A 13,842-nucleotide genomic window follows, 5' to 3' on the forward strand; every position below is an offset into this window, starting at 1 on the left:
AAATCTGAGAACCACCATCTTGGCAGCTCAAGCAATGGCACAGTAAAAAGTGAAATTAAGAAAAATGCTGCTGGGGAGGGATGTAAGGGCTTCGGGGAGGAGTGGGTCACGGCATTGGGGGGTTGATTAAAGACGTGCCCATCTGGAATCTGTATTACCAAATGAGGAGGAATGAACAGCTAATGAGACATGTTAGGTGCATCTCAATAACTATAGGTGCAATCAGAAGCCTTCAATGTAATGGCGCTTTCATGCGAGATTAATTCGAAAGCATTCCAATCATTGATCTCCCTAAATGGCCCATTGGACTAATCGTGGTAATTCCCCACTGTGATAATGACCCCAAAAACAAGTGGGCAACTGGACAAACAGGAGAAACCACTTGGAAACCCCAGCCTAGAACCCTGCAGCTGCCAGGTTCAGAGATGGGAACTCCCAGACTCCCCCTAACACAATCTCATCCCCTCACAGAGCAAGTGCCCTCATTTGTATTCCAAAGGATGTAGTCATAGAGTCCACTGAATGGGTAATCTATCACCTCGAATAAATGCAGGACATCCAAACGCCTGGCTAAATCCATCTCATATAGCAGCTGGTCTATTGTAATGGGGCCAGTGGGGGAGCATACTGTGACTCTCTGAGAGTGGACATTGCACTGGCCTGAGTTGTATTAGCTAAAAAGTGCCTAGACTGTAACCAAGCCCCTGAACCCACAATCACTCACTTGTCAGCGATAGAAAGAGAAACTTTGGAGGCTGATGCTCACTCCTGCCTTTCTTTCAATGTTCCTGCAGAGCATCCCAGTCACTAAGGCAGCCTACAAGAGGCAAGAGTTGCACTGCAGTCCTCAGTGGACTTTTGGAAGTACACGTTTAATCTGAAAAAGTGCCTCAAGGGGATCCATCTCCAGCAACAGATGGTTGTGTAACTTCAATGGTGATATTGTTAGGTGAGACTTGGACCAAGGTAGGCAAGATCGTTCAACAGGTGTTAACACATGTTCAAAGCACTCAGTCCTCAGTGTTACCTTAATCCCCATTATATTGAGACCCTCCACTCTCAGTTAGGAATGCGGGGCCCCAATTAACCTGATCATTCAATGGACATAGATCACCTCACAACACATTTGCCTGCCAGATATGAAAAAGCCTCCTTTTCCACACCATCAGTTTCCCAAAATGGTCAGTCCTGGCTCTTGTGGCCCCATGGTGCAGGCACACCTTGGAGCTCTCAAGGTTCCTCTTCATTGATAATAAAGAGAGTACATCAGCTGCATCACATCCTAGCTTCTCGCCTATTTCTGTCCTTCAGCATTGTCTTCCCATCAAGCTGACAAATGAGCATTGAGACCATGCTCAATGGTCCCATTGACCGCAACACATCTCCATATAGATGTAGCATTGCTGAACTCGGAGAGGGGAGGCTGAGCAGAATGAATGGGCCAGCGCTTCTTTTTGACAATAGCCTTGTGGGTGCTTTGCAGATTATTCCAAGGTGGAAAATGGTTAAAGCTGTAGCTTTGAGCGCCACGGCAAATTTGTGCCCACAAGGGACAAAGCACTGGCATATTGAGGTGGGTGGGTGCGCACACTTATTGGCTAGTTTAGCAGATGTACGCTTGGAGAATTGACAATGCACAAGACTGGCAGGGGCACGCAGAACCTCTGAGTATGGGATTATAGATTGCAAACCTTCATGGATGACAGAGAGCATGGAGTTCAAGGAAAGATTACCCTTCTCCATGCGTATCTACATCTCTCCTTCTACACGACACCTTCACCTTCCACAATGGAGACTAGTCAAGGGACTACTTGAACCTCCACCTTACACAGCCAAGAATGAACATCATTTGAACCTGCATGTCGACAAGATGCCTCACAGAAGCGCACTTTACATTGAGGGTGAGGCATCATTGATGTCAGGAATGAACTGAGAAGCAGGGCATACTATGATAAGATACCTGCACACAGCATCAACCAGAAGCACATGTTGCAAAATCAGCGATAAGTGGGGGTAGGGAACACGGTGTGACATTTGATCTAGCACAACACAACTCAGTATACAGAGGAGGCACGCAAGAGGAGATTTAGAATGGGTGTAACTTCAGAAATATTGGTGCCAAGTATATACATGTGGTGGACACCCATGCCATGTTGTGCTCCTATTTTTTCTTGATCTTCTTAACTCTACGGCTACCTCTTGGTGCATCCCTGACATCCACAGTGGAGGTGGAGGCAGCCTGCTGACTGCAAGGCCCTATTGTCTGTGATGACTTGGCAGGCGTCCTCTAGAGGGTTAAGACTTGGAGGGCCTCAGGCTGCTTTGGGTCTCCTGCTGTGAGGCAGGTGCACCCTCTTCGGCCTTTGGAGTTGGAAGTGATGGGGTCACAGGCAGAGGGGATTAGGATCAAATGGACACTCTCAGAGTCACACGGGCTGCCCACTGCTGGTCCTTGACCCTATGGGTGCCCGAGGGCCCCTAGCTGATTCCTTGAGGAGAAGAGATAGCTGGAGTGAGTTCAAGGTGTCCTGTCTCCTCTCGGGCAGCCACTGATAGATGCCACCTATGTCTACAGCAATGGAGTGCAACTCCTGGCGAAGTACAGGACCCATGTCCTGGACCAAGGTCTCCATGGCGGCTGCCATTGTACCAGTGTTGACTTCAATGCACTAGCATGCTGGCACTATTACCTCAAACTGAAGGCGGATAGACTCCTCCATCATAGGTGTGGTGAGATAATGATGTCCCTTGAGCTGACACTGTGTGAGATCCCCATGGAGTGTCATCCTGCAAATGCGTGAGGGGCTTGTGAAAGTGAGTTGAGAGTGATGAGATGGTTGACTTACCTTGGCGGAACGGATGAGATCATTCATCCTCTTCCTGCACTACATGGCTGATCTCCTCTGTGCGAGTTGATACTCACCCCAAGCCGCAGTAGTGAGGTTTAAGGACCTCCTTCTGCCATCACAGGGGTAGAGCACCTCCTGGCGATTCTTGATGGCATATAGAAGGTGACCCAGCGAGGTGTCACTAAACTTGGGCCCTGCAGACTTCTTTGGTTTGGGGGGTCATCTCTCGCCTGAAGCAGAACTGGGATGCAGGTATTGAGAAAGCTATGCGTGTGGGTGCAGTTTGAATATGGCTCCTGGAGTAATGATTCGCTGAGGTCACAGTGGGGTGGGTGAATCAGAGGCCACCTGCCCATGAGATACCATGTTTCCTGTTGATGCATATTTAATGAGGCAAGAAGTGGACAATCAGCATGAAAAGCTGCCATTGTGGCCAGTGGGGGAAACGCCACTTTTCCCGCCTGCTATTGCACTTAGTCCACAGAGGGGAAGATCCTGCCCTAGGGATATTGGGGAAGATCCTGTCCTAGGGGTATTGGGGAAGATCCTGCCCTAGGGGTATTGGGGAAGATCCTGCCCTAGGGGTATTGGGGAAGATCCTGCCCTAGGGGTATTGGGGAAAGTGCAGGGAGGTGGAGTTGAGGCCGTGTATCAGGCGTGATCTGATTGAATGGTGGAGCAGGCTTGAAGGACCAGATGACCAGCTCTTCCTATTTCTTGCGTTCTAATGTTTTTCTGTCCTCAGCCATGGGTCTTGTATTGGGTTGGACGGGGGAGGAAGGGGATAACTGACATCCCAAGACAATGAGGAGGTGGAGTGAGCAAAAGAACAAAACAATGGAATGATCTAATATGAAATAATCAAAAAAATGCATGGCCCTCAACACAGAGATGGACGTTTCCTGTCTCTATTAAGCCACACACTTGATTTCACACCTTCTGAGCAAATGATGGTGTTTCTATCTCCAGTGTGAGATCATCAGACAGGTTCAGTGAGTGGGCAAAGATCTGGCAGATGGAGCATAATGTGGGAAAATGTGAAATTGTCCATTTTGGCAGGAAGAATAAAAGAGAAGCATATTACCTAGATGGTGAGAGATTGCAGAGCTCTGAGATGCAGAGGGATCTGGGTGTCCTACTGCATGAATCACAAAAGACCAGTATGCAAGAACATGCAAGTAATTAGGAAAGCTAATGGAATGTCATTATCTATTGTGAGGGGAACTGAATACAGAAGTAGGGAGATTATGCTTCAGTTATACAGGGCATTGGTGAGACCACATCTGGAGTACTGTGTACAGTATTGGTCACCTTATTTAAGGAAGGATGTAAATGCCTTGGAAGCAGTTCAGAGAAGGTTTACCAGACTAATACCTGGAATGGGTGGGTTCTCTTACGAGGAAAGGTTGGACAGACTAGGCTTGTATCTGCTCGAGTTTAGAAGAGTAAGAAGCTGCTTGATTGAAACATATAAAATCCTGAAAGGCCTTGACAGGGTGGATGTGGAGAGAATGTTTCCTCTTGTGGGAGAATCTAGAATCGGGGTCACTGTTTAAAAATAAGGGGTCGCCCCCTTAAAACAGAGAGGAGGTGAAATTTTTTCACTCAGGGGGTTGTGAGTCTTTGGAACTCTCTTCCTGAAAAGGTGGTGGAAGCAGAGTCTTTGAATATTTTTAACTCAAAGGTGGATAGATTCTTGGTCAGTAAGGGGGTGATAGATTATCGGGGGTAGGTGGGATGCAGATTTAAGGTTCCTTTCAAATCAGCCATGATCTTTTAAATGGTGGAGCAGACTTGAGGGGCTGATGGCCTACTCCTGCTCCTTGTTTGTATGTTTGTATCAGATGGCTGTGTCAATGAAGCAGAACTGTTCTGCAGGGAGTTCAAAGGACCCATGCAAAGGCACGGGAGTCCAATGAAGCATTTCCACCCACCACTGTACCCCTGTGGGTGAAACAACCCCAAATTCCAGGCTTGGGTCATCCGAATAATTAGGACGGCCTGCTTCTTCAGTGTAGGACTCCCAAGGCCCAAAGATCATGGGCAAGGATTGAATTAATCTGCTCAGGGAATAGAGCAGCACCATGATAAATTGTTCATCTGGGATCAATTAACTTAATTAGCCGCAGCAGTGGAGTCTTTCTAAAGCCCAAGAGGGCCTGCACCTGCTCTTATAGGTACCATTGGGCCTATCAAAGGGCTAGCTGAATGGAGTTCCCAGGATAGCCTTGGAATGTCACCAGACATGAGCCTAAAGTTGTCCATGGATTTAGAGGAGTCTGACAGATGAAGGTCCTGTCCCCTCTGCAGTCAGATCTTCAGCAATTCGTAAGACGTGAAAACCTGATGGATCCAGGCTCCAACCCAAATTGTGAGTCACTTCCGGAATAGGGCTGATATTGTCTCCACTCCTTCAAAGTTCACTGTGGAGCCATTTTAGTGTACCTCATGAGGGGCCAATACTTTTTAAAGATGACTGCTGCCCACGGACCTCGGAGAGGGGCTAATACTTACAGAGAGGAGGAGAGAAAAAGGAACAAAAATGGAGGAATCAATTGTTGCGGTTTGGGGAGGGGGTTGGTAATTGGGGAAATCAAATAAACCACTGGGATAAAATGATTACCTTTCTATTAAATTAATGATCCACAAAAGAGCTTGTGTTAGCGTAACATCTGTTTGTAACCTCGAGGTAATCTCAAATGATGGTTTGACTGGTGTTGTGGCATTTTTCTTTAACGGCATTTCTTCTTAATTAATATTCTATTGGTCTTGGTGAAACTTTTGACTGTATAATGGTGTTGCTCATACAGAATAATAAAGCATTCATAGTGAATAAAACTGTTCTTCAGATACATTTTCCACTGGAACAGGGGACAATGCATCATCCAACTGCCCCTGTCCCTTATCCCCTCCCAATTTGTCCTCTCTCTCTTCTCCTGAAGGCAGGAGAAGCAGTTCCAATGGTACGAGGGCTGGATGAACAAGGGGGAACTCCTTCGGTGAGGCACAGCGTCGTGGTGCGCCAAAAATTATGGCACCTCCCATAATTGGTTGCTCTTGCTGCTGTCGGTAGCTAATCCTCCATTAAGAACGATTGATTCCTTCTGTGTGCTGTGAGAGACTGACTGCATGAGTCAGAGCATGTCTGTGAGCTGCGTCTTTCCATCTGTGTTCAGATATGACCGAGCTGGGAATCGAAACAGCTGAGTTTTCTGTGATGCATGTCAGCAAGAAAATAGAAATGGCAAAAATGGCAAAGCATCATCCCACATCCATCTTCTCTCCAATGAGGCCCTCGGGCTTAAGCTGCTACAACATGACGTGTTTGGTCTTTCCAGGCCAATCCCTTTGAACTGCATTGGTGTTCCCATCGCCACATACAGAACAAATACCAGCAGGCTCCAAGGAGTTCATGGTGGGCTCAAACTTGAGAATTTTCACATGACTTCACTAGCCAGTGCTGAATTCTGCCTTTGATGAGCATTTTGTGGAAATATTGATGTATGCCAAACTAGCAAACTTTAAAACTCCAGAAGCAGAGAGATAACACATGGGTGTTTCCATGAAAGATATGCTAACCACGGGGCTCTAGTAACATGCTGAGCCACTGGAAAAATAAAGTTAAAATCCAAGCTCAAGGAAATTTCTTTCTCTTTCCCTCCCTTGGTCCACAACTCAGCTGGAAAATAAATTTATTTATAAGGTGCTAAATGCATGGAATCAATACTACTAAGTGAATTCAAGATGCAATTCTATGCTTGGCTGGATGGTTTATGATACCACTGATAATAGCTTGATGGGTCAAATGAGCTTTTCAGTATAAAGCATGTCAGTTTAAAGGCAGTGAGTTGACCATAAAGTCAGTTTTTTTTATGCTTTCATGGGATGTGGGCATTGCTGGCAGGGCCAGTATTTATTGCCCATCCCTAATTGCCCCTGAACTGAGAGGCTTGCTAGGCCATTTCAGAGGGCAGTTAAGAGTCAACCACATTGTTGTGGGTCTGGAGTCACATGTGGGTAAGAATGGCAGGTTTCCATTAGTGAACCAGATGGGGTTTTTTTTAACAACAGTCAGTGATAGAGAATAATGATAGTTGTCATGGTCACCATTGCTGAGACTGGTTTTCAATTCCATTTTTATTAAATGAATTTAAATTCTACCAACGGCTGTGGTGGGATCTGAACTCCTGTCCCTGGAGCGTTAGCCTTAGCCTCTGGATTATTAGCCCAGTAATATTACCACTATGCCACCATCACCCCATTAAGCACACCTCAGTACTGGTTAAAATCTGCTACTTTATTCCACTGCAGCAATAGAATACTGTTTGGACTTACCAGTGACAGGGACCTTGTGCACAGCTAGAAACAGATTGAAATGAAATCGAATGAGAGGAGGCTCACATGGAGCTTATTTGGGACCAAACTCGGTCGCAGCTGAAGACTCCCAGGATGACAATGGAGATGCAATAGGGATGTCATCGAAGCATCCTCAAAGAAATCAAACATCCCCCACTGATTCATGGGGATCCCTGGCTTTTGACCAACCAAAATGGAGAAGGTTTATACAGGAAGGCACTGGACACATCAGGAGATGGATCATCGGGAACACACAGAGGCAAAGTTGAGGTGTCGGAGAGGACGCACAAACCTCCAAACAAGTCATCTGCCCGACCCTCCAAGCACCACCTGAGCTGCATGTGGGAGAGCCTGCAGATTGCACAGTGGACTTACCAGCCATCTCAGGACCCATCGAACCAGAGTGGAAGCGAGTCATCCTTGATCCCGAGAGTCTGCCTAAGAACAAGAGACGTTGTAGGGCATAAATACCAGTAGAGGCCAGTTGGTCCAAATGGCTTGTTTCTGGAGTGGTAATTCTATGGTACTTGTTCATCCTCCTGGGGAATCAAGCTAACTCCAAGACTTGTCAACTGGAGATTGAAACCAAGTGAGCCTTCCATGACAGAGTCCGTTATCTGAGACTACTAGAATGACAGGACTCCACCGAGGGTCATCAGCTAAACCGATTCATTAATGGGACCTGGTAGCATAGAAGCCCCGGTTCTTTCAGCTCAGCTTCAGAAAACACCTCAATGGCTGGTTGGCCCTAGTTACACAAATAGCAGAACGCTGCTTTGTGATCCTCGTTAAAATTACCACAGTTTTCTGTTCCTGATCTGCCTGGCTTTAATTGGGTAATCCCCAGTAGTATGCATGTGGCACTTGTCACCTAAATTCACTGGATTTATGTATGTGGGCTGTCGGAAGAATGTGGATCCTGTATCAGGAAGACTGAAGCTCTACTCATGAGATTTCTCAGCAGCTGAATCTGGGATCTCTCAAGCACGGGTTCTGCGCATATTAAACACCCCATTGACAAATGGGATTGTATTCTGGCATCTTAAAAACTGTACAATAACCTCATATTCTATCCTCATGTTTTAATACACTATTTGATGCTTGAATGAGCATTCATTGGCTGTGGGCGGAACTTTCACCCCTCACTCAGGAGGAAATCCCGCCTTTGAGAGAGCTGCTGGCCAATCAGAAGGGAGCTTCTGGTGGAGGTGCCTCCCCCTCCCCATCCCCTTCCCATCTGTGATCTAAGCCTGTTCTTTTATGGGCCTTGCCCACGCCAGGTAAATCCTCCAGCCAGCGTAAAAATTGAGGCTGGGCGGGAAACGGCCCTAAGTGGCCAATAATTGGCCATTTAAGGGCCTAAACTGGGGCAAGGAGCGGGCTTCCTGTCCAAGGCCCTGTCTGCCTGAGTGTAAAACCACTGCGAGGTCAGGGTGGGCAGGAACCCGGAAAGAATCCTGTTCCTTCAATTTCACACACACCCCACCCCCCCTCAATCTAAAAACTTGCCGGTGAGAGAGCATAAAATTCAGGCCATAACGTGCATCTCAGGCATAATTTCTTCTTTAACCTGTCACTATTTTCTGTCATTTGATATATTTGGTTTTGTCGTAAATCGAGAAAAATTCACTGTTCTTTTTGTTGCTTGCAGCCTTGTTAAAGGGAAAAAGTAACTAAAAACCAGCCAATGATGACCCACCGGCAATAATGCTCCAATAAGGCATCTCAAACAACTAGCAGATCATTGAACTGATTTATATATATTAACCGCAAGCAAGAGACGGCCATTTTTTTTTGCTTTAAATTAGCAAAACAATGTGAAGCACAATTTAAATTGGTCAAACATTTTTATAACTTTACAAACACACTCAATGTGGGCCTATCTCCGATATCTTTGGAAATCTGAATGATATTAGGATTTCGTCCCTAACAGAAATGCTAAAACACTACTCACTCTGAACATTAAGGGGCCCACTGCAGCTCTTTCATCTCCAGATGCTTACCCCTTTGCCAGATTAACACCATTTGGAGCACTTTGAGAGGGCATGTCCTTCCAGTTCCTGTACCACTTGACTCAAGATGCAATGAATTGCTTCAGCTGTGAACAGTTGACAATCACAAGTGATATTTTAATTTATCTTTATGCAGTTACTCCTGTTAAAATGAACAACTGAAACAAACTATGTTGGTGTATTCACCATGTTCTGCAGTGAGTACTCCATTTATAGCCAGTCAACGGGTTATATTGGTTTTAAAGTTAAAAAGTTACAGAGTGTGCAAAACAAAGCCTGTGTTTCCTCCCTGGGTTTGTAACAATCCCACAACTGAATCCAAATGTTTGGGGCTCAGTAAGGCAGGAGTTAATTATGTACTCTGGTCACTGCAGTAATTCACCAAGGCTCCTTAGACAGCACCTTCCAAACCCACGACCACTGCCATCTAGAAGGACAAGGGCAGCAGACACATGGGAACAACACCACGTGGAAGTTGCCCTCCAAGCCACTCACCATCCTAACTTGGAAATATATCACCGTTCCTTCATTGTCACCGGGTCAAAATCCTGGAACTCCCTCCCTAACAGCACTGTGGGTGTACCTACACCATAGGGACTGCAGTAGTTCAAGAAGGCAGCTCACCACCACCTTCTCAAGGGTAATTAAGGATGGGCAATAAATGCCAGCCTAGCCAGCAATGTCCACATCCCATAAACAAATAAAAAAGTTTCCATTTTTAATTTAATGAAATATGCAATAGTTTAGTTGTTTTTATTAATACACTTGTGAGTTCACAGGAAGCACAGAATCTAAATGGGGTGGTTATGTTTGCACATTTTGTGTAGCAAAATCATTCCTCAAACTCTTTTGATTGAACCATATTAAATAGACTAATTAACAAATTAAGCAACTAAGTTAGAGTGATAACCATTTAATGGGACATTTTAACAAAGGATAAGGATTGAAAGGAAACTTAGCAAACTAAATCAAAATGTTATTTTGGGGGACCAATGATGCACTGCAATCATCCTTTATACTCTTTTGAATTTACCAATAAACAAATGAACAACTTAACTGATGAACAGACCCTTAAAGAGGCACTGTAACAAAAGCAAAACTATAACGGAATCTTACCAAAATAACATTTTGGAGGGAAATGATGCTAGGCCCTGCGGCTTCCACTAGTCGCGGAAGGCTTTAATTAATCGTCCTTTATTAACGCACTCACAATTTCAGTGCATGCCACACACAATTAAAACCATCCCTGGCAGTGCCCATGAAAGGTCCAGATGATCAGAGAGCACTGACTGGGCTACAGCACTCATTTCCGTTTAAGGTCTGAGAGGTATGCCAAGAAGGATCGAAAACCATGCACACAAGCTGAGAATTTAAGATTTAAGGTGATTTGTAGAAGGATTAGAGGGGACAGGAGAAAAAACTTCTTCACCCAGAGTGGGGTGGATGTTTGGAATTCACTGCCTGGTTTGGTGATGGAGGGAGAAACACTTAACTCATTTAAAAGGCACCTGGGTCTGCACCTAAAGTGCTGTGACCTGCAAGGCTACGGGTCGGGTGCTGGAAGGTGGGGTTAGAATGGGCAGCTAGTTTTTTAAAAAAAATTCTTTTCCAGCCAGCACAAACACAATGGGCCGAATGGCCTCTTTCTGTGCTGTAAATTTTCTATGGTTCTATGATTCCAATTTCCTCAGAGATTCATCCATTCCACCAGTGTGACTTCACCAGAGACGGCAGTGTAAATAGAGCTTGCACTGCTCTTCCCATGAATTATTATGCGGAGCGGGAACAGATTGGAGAAAACTCCCGGCCCATCGTGTTTTTTTTGGCCAAGTTTTCCATCGTGAGGGTGGACGCTGAGAATGGAGCATTTTCTCACAGTTTCGTAGGATTGTAGGGGTAATTTTAACCCTGGGCAAGACCAGCTTCCCATACACGTCTCTCCTGCTTTTCAATCCCAATGACTTCAATTGACTACTGGTGATGATGTCTGAGGCTGACTTTCCAGGTTCATTGGAGTATCTCCTATTTTAACTCATTCTATCCTAACTCCTCAAGACTGTGGAACTTTCCTCAGTCCTCCCATACTCCTACAATTCACAGGGTATTGAAATCCAAGATCAACAACCATTACTTCTTGATTCGCCTCATCCTGTGTTCTACTTTTTTTAACCATGGTGATGTCCTGCATTGCAGGTGTTGGACCTTCAACTAGTCTCTTCAATTAAACAAAATCTTGTAGGTTAATGATTTCAACTCAGCAGACATTCTTGTGGTCCAAAGAATCACTTGTAATTTACTTTGCATTGTCACTTCTTTGTGATGCTAGGGACATTTTCTACGCATTTTCCCACACGATGGTGTGTTTAACAAACTTGCATTGAAATTTGTGTTGTATATTGGTGTTTTCAACACAAGTACACTGGAAATAGAAATAGCTTTTGGCAGATACTCAGGGCCACACTGAGCAAAATGACAGTCCACTATTTAACCTATCACTTTGATTAATGACACCATTAGCTGCCAACGTTTAAGGACACTGGAATATTGGCAACCTTCAACAGCACCAAATTTCCTAAGCATATGGCACTCCAACAGTATGGGGTCATTCCCTTTTCTTGGCTGCACCTGCTCCAACCTCATAATTTTTTTAACCCTTTCATTGAAACCTCAAAGGGCCCATTTCTCCCCCTCACTGACACGCTTTCTCTTTGTCGGCAGGTGACAGCTATCCTGATTTCCACCCAGGTGATGCGCAACTTACTGAGTTTGCCCTGAGGTTTATTGTCACATTGAGTCTCATTCCACCCAGCATAATCTTCATTGGTGTTAAAAACTTTAGAGAAAATCTCTTTCCAGAAGGAAAAGAGGCCATTCCAGAACTTTAAGCCTACCTGCTACAACAAGCCGAAAACTCAACTGATATAATTGGGCATTGTGATGGGTTTTGGGTTTTTTTTCATTGCCATTTGAGACTCAATTCCCACTTAATGACCACTGTGAATGGTCATAGTTAACTCAGTATATGATTACTTCCTGTGAATTTACTGGTCCATTGTGGGAGGCTATAGATCATTAATAAATGACTAAATGGGGAGATTTAACATTGTTAGTGAGCAACAGTACAGTACTTCGCTGTGTCAGCTGTGACTCAGTAGGTAACGTTCTCACATCTCAGTGAGAAGGCTGAGGCTTCATCGTTCCATTCCAGAGATTGGGCTCAGACTTACACGGAGTGGCAATCATCGTTGGATTGCCATTCCACTCAAATTTTTTCGCATCTCAATGCTGCTCCACATTTCTTGTTGGGTCTTCTGAACCTGACTTCCCCAGCAATGCGGAGAGCAGCGTCCTTCGAAGAATTCCATTGCAGTGTTTTAGCATCGAGGGAAAGAGAAGACAAGTCCCCTTTTTATGGAACAAAAACATACCTGGAAAAACTCAGCAGGTCTGACAGGTCCCCTTTTTATGGCACTAGCTGCCATCTGGTAAGTTTAAAGGCCCATTGTGAATGTTAGTGAATGGGTGAGTGGGTGAGTGAATGATTGGGTAGAATGGTAGGGTGGGTAGGTGGGTAAGGTAAGTGGATAAGGTGAGTGAGGTAAGTGGGTAAGTGGATAGAGTGGCAGATGAGTGAGGTGTTGGGTGGGTAGAGGGGAAGGTGGGTGATGTGGCAGGTGGCAGGTAGGTAGGGTGGCAGGCGGTAAGGTGGTAGATGGGTGAGGTGGCATCTGGGTGAGGCGGTAGTTGGGTGAAGTGGAAAGGGAGGTTGGCAGTGGTTGGATCATGTCAGGAGGGGTAATCAGTTGGGGGGGCTAGTCAGGTTAGGTCAGGTGTTTAGGAGGATAGTCGAGGGGTCTGGAGTGGTAGTCAGGGGATCAAGGGGGATTCAGGGGTGTCATTGTGAGTGATTGGGGGGTCATTTCAATAGTTACACAGGAATTAGGCCAGGAATTTTCTGCCTAACATTGCCCGGGTAACTACTCAGGCGAGTTTCATAGAACTGTCAGAACCTCCGACTCTAACTCAGAGTCGGAGACCTTCGCAGAGGGCCCTGGGGAGCAGGGGAATTGCCCACCAGGAGTTGAAACCTTCCGGGCAATTCCCACGGAGGTCAGCATGTGGGACTTCTGCAGGGTCCCGCCACGATTCTTGGGTCGTATGTCCAGTCTCCGACAATCTAGCCCTTGAGCTCATGATCCAGGATGACATGTCAGAGGCTGTCTTTCATATGAGACGCTAAGCTGAGCCCCTGCCTTCCCTCTCAGGTGAATGTAAAAGATGCCATGGTGCCACTGGAAGAACAGGGAGCTAAATCTCCCATGTTTCCTGGCCAACGGTTATCCCTCAATCAACAGCACCAAAGTAGATTGTCTGACCATTATCACATGGCTGTTTATGGGAGCTTGCTGTGCGTGCAAGTTGACTGTTGCGTTGCTCACATAAAAAACACTTCAAAAGTACTTAATTGGCTGTAAAGCTTTTGGAATGTTGCGAAAGGAGCTATATAAATGCAAGTCTTTCTTACGTGGACTTTGTTAATGCTGTATTTGAGATGGGTGTGCTTGATGCTGACACTGGGAATAGAAAAGTGTTCCAAACTAAGATATTTCATCTTGAGAAGTCTG

At 45.5% G+C, this 13,842-nt stretch overlaps 1 protein-coding gene across 1 annotated transcript in view; it reads left to right on the forward strand.

The window, feature by feature from the left end:
• The window catches only part of sema3fb (sema domain, immunoglobulin domain (Ig), short basic domain, secreted, (semaphorin) 3Fb), a 259,929-nt gene that overhangs the window by 1,122 nt on the left and 244,965 nt on the right, over positions 1 to 13,842 (forward strand). The window contains exon 2 of the mRNA XM_041191096.1: positions 795 to 949. The gene's annotated coding sequence lies outside the window, so the exon portion shown is untranslated. The remainder of the gene's footprint in view (positions 1 to 794; positions 950 to 13,842) is intronic.

Source organism: Carcharodon carcharias, chromosome 7 (genome assembly GCF_017639515.1).
Source record: "Carcharodon carcharias isolate sCarCar2 chromosome 7, sCarCar2.pri, whole genome shotgun sequence".
In the NCBI taxonomy this organism is placed as follows: domain Eukaryota; kingdom Metazoa; phylum Chordata; class Chondrichthyes; order Lamniformes; family Lamnidae; genus Carcharodon; species Carcharodon carcharias.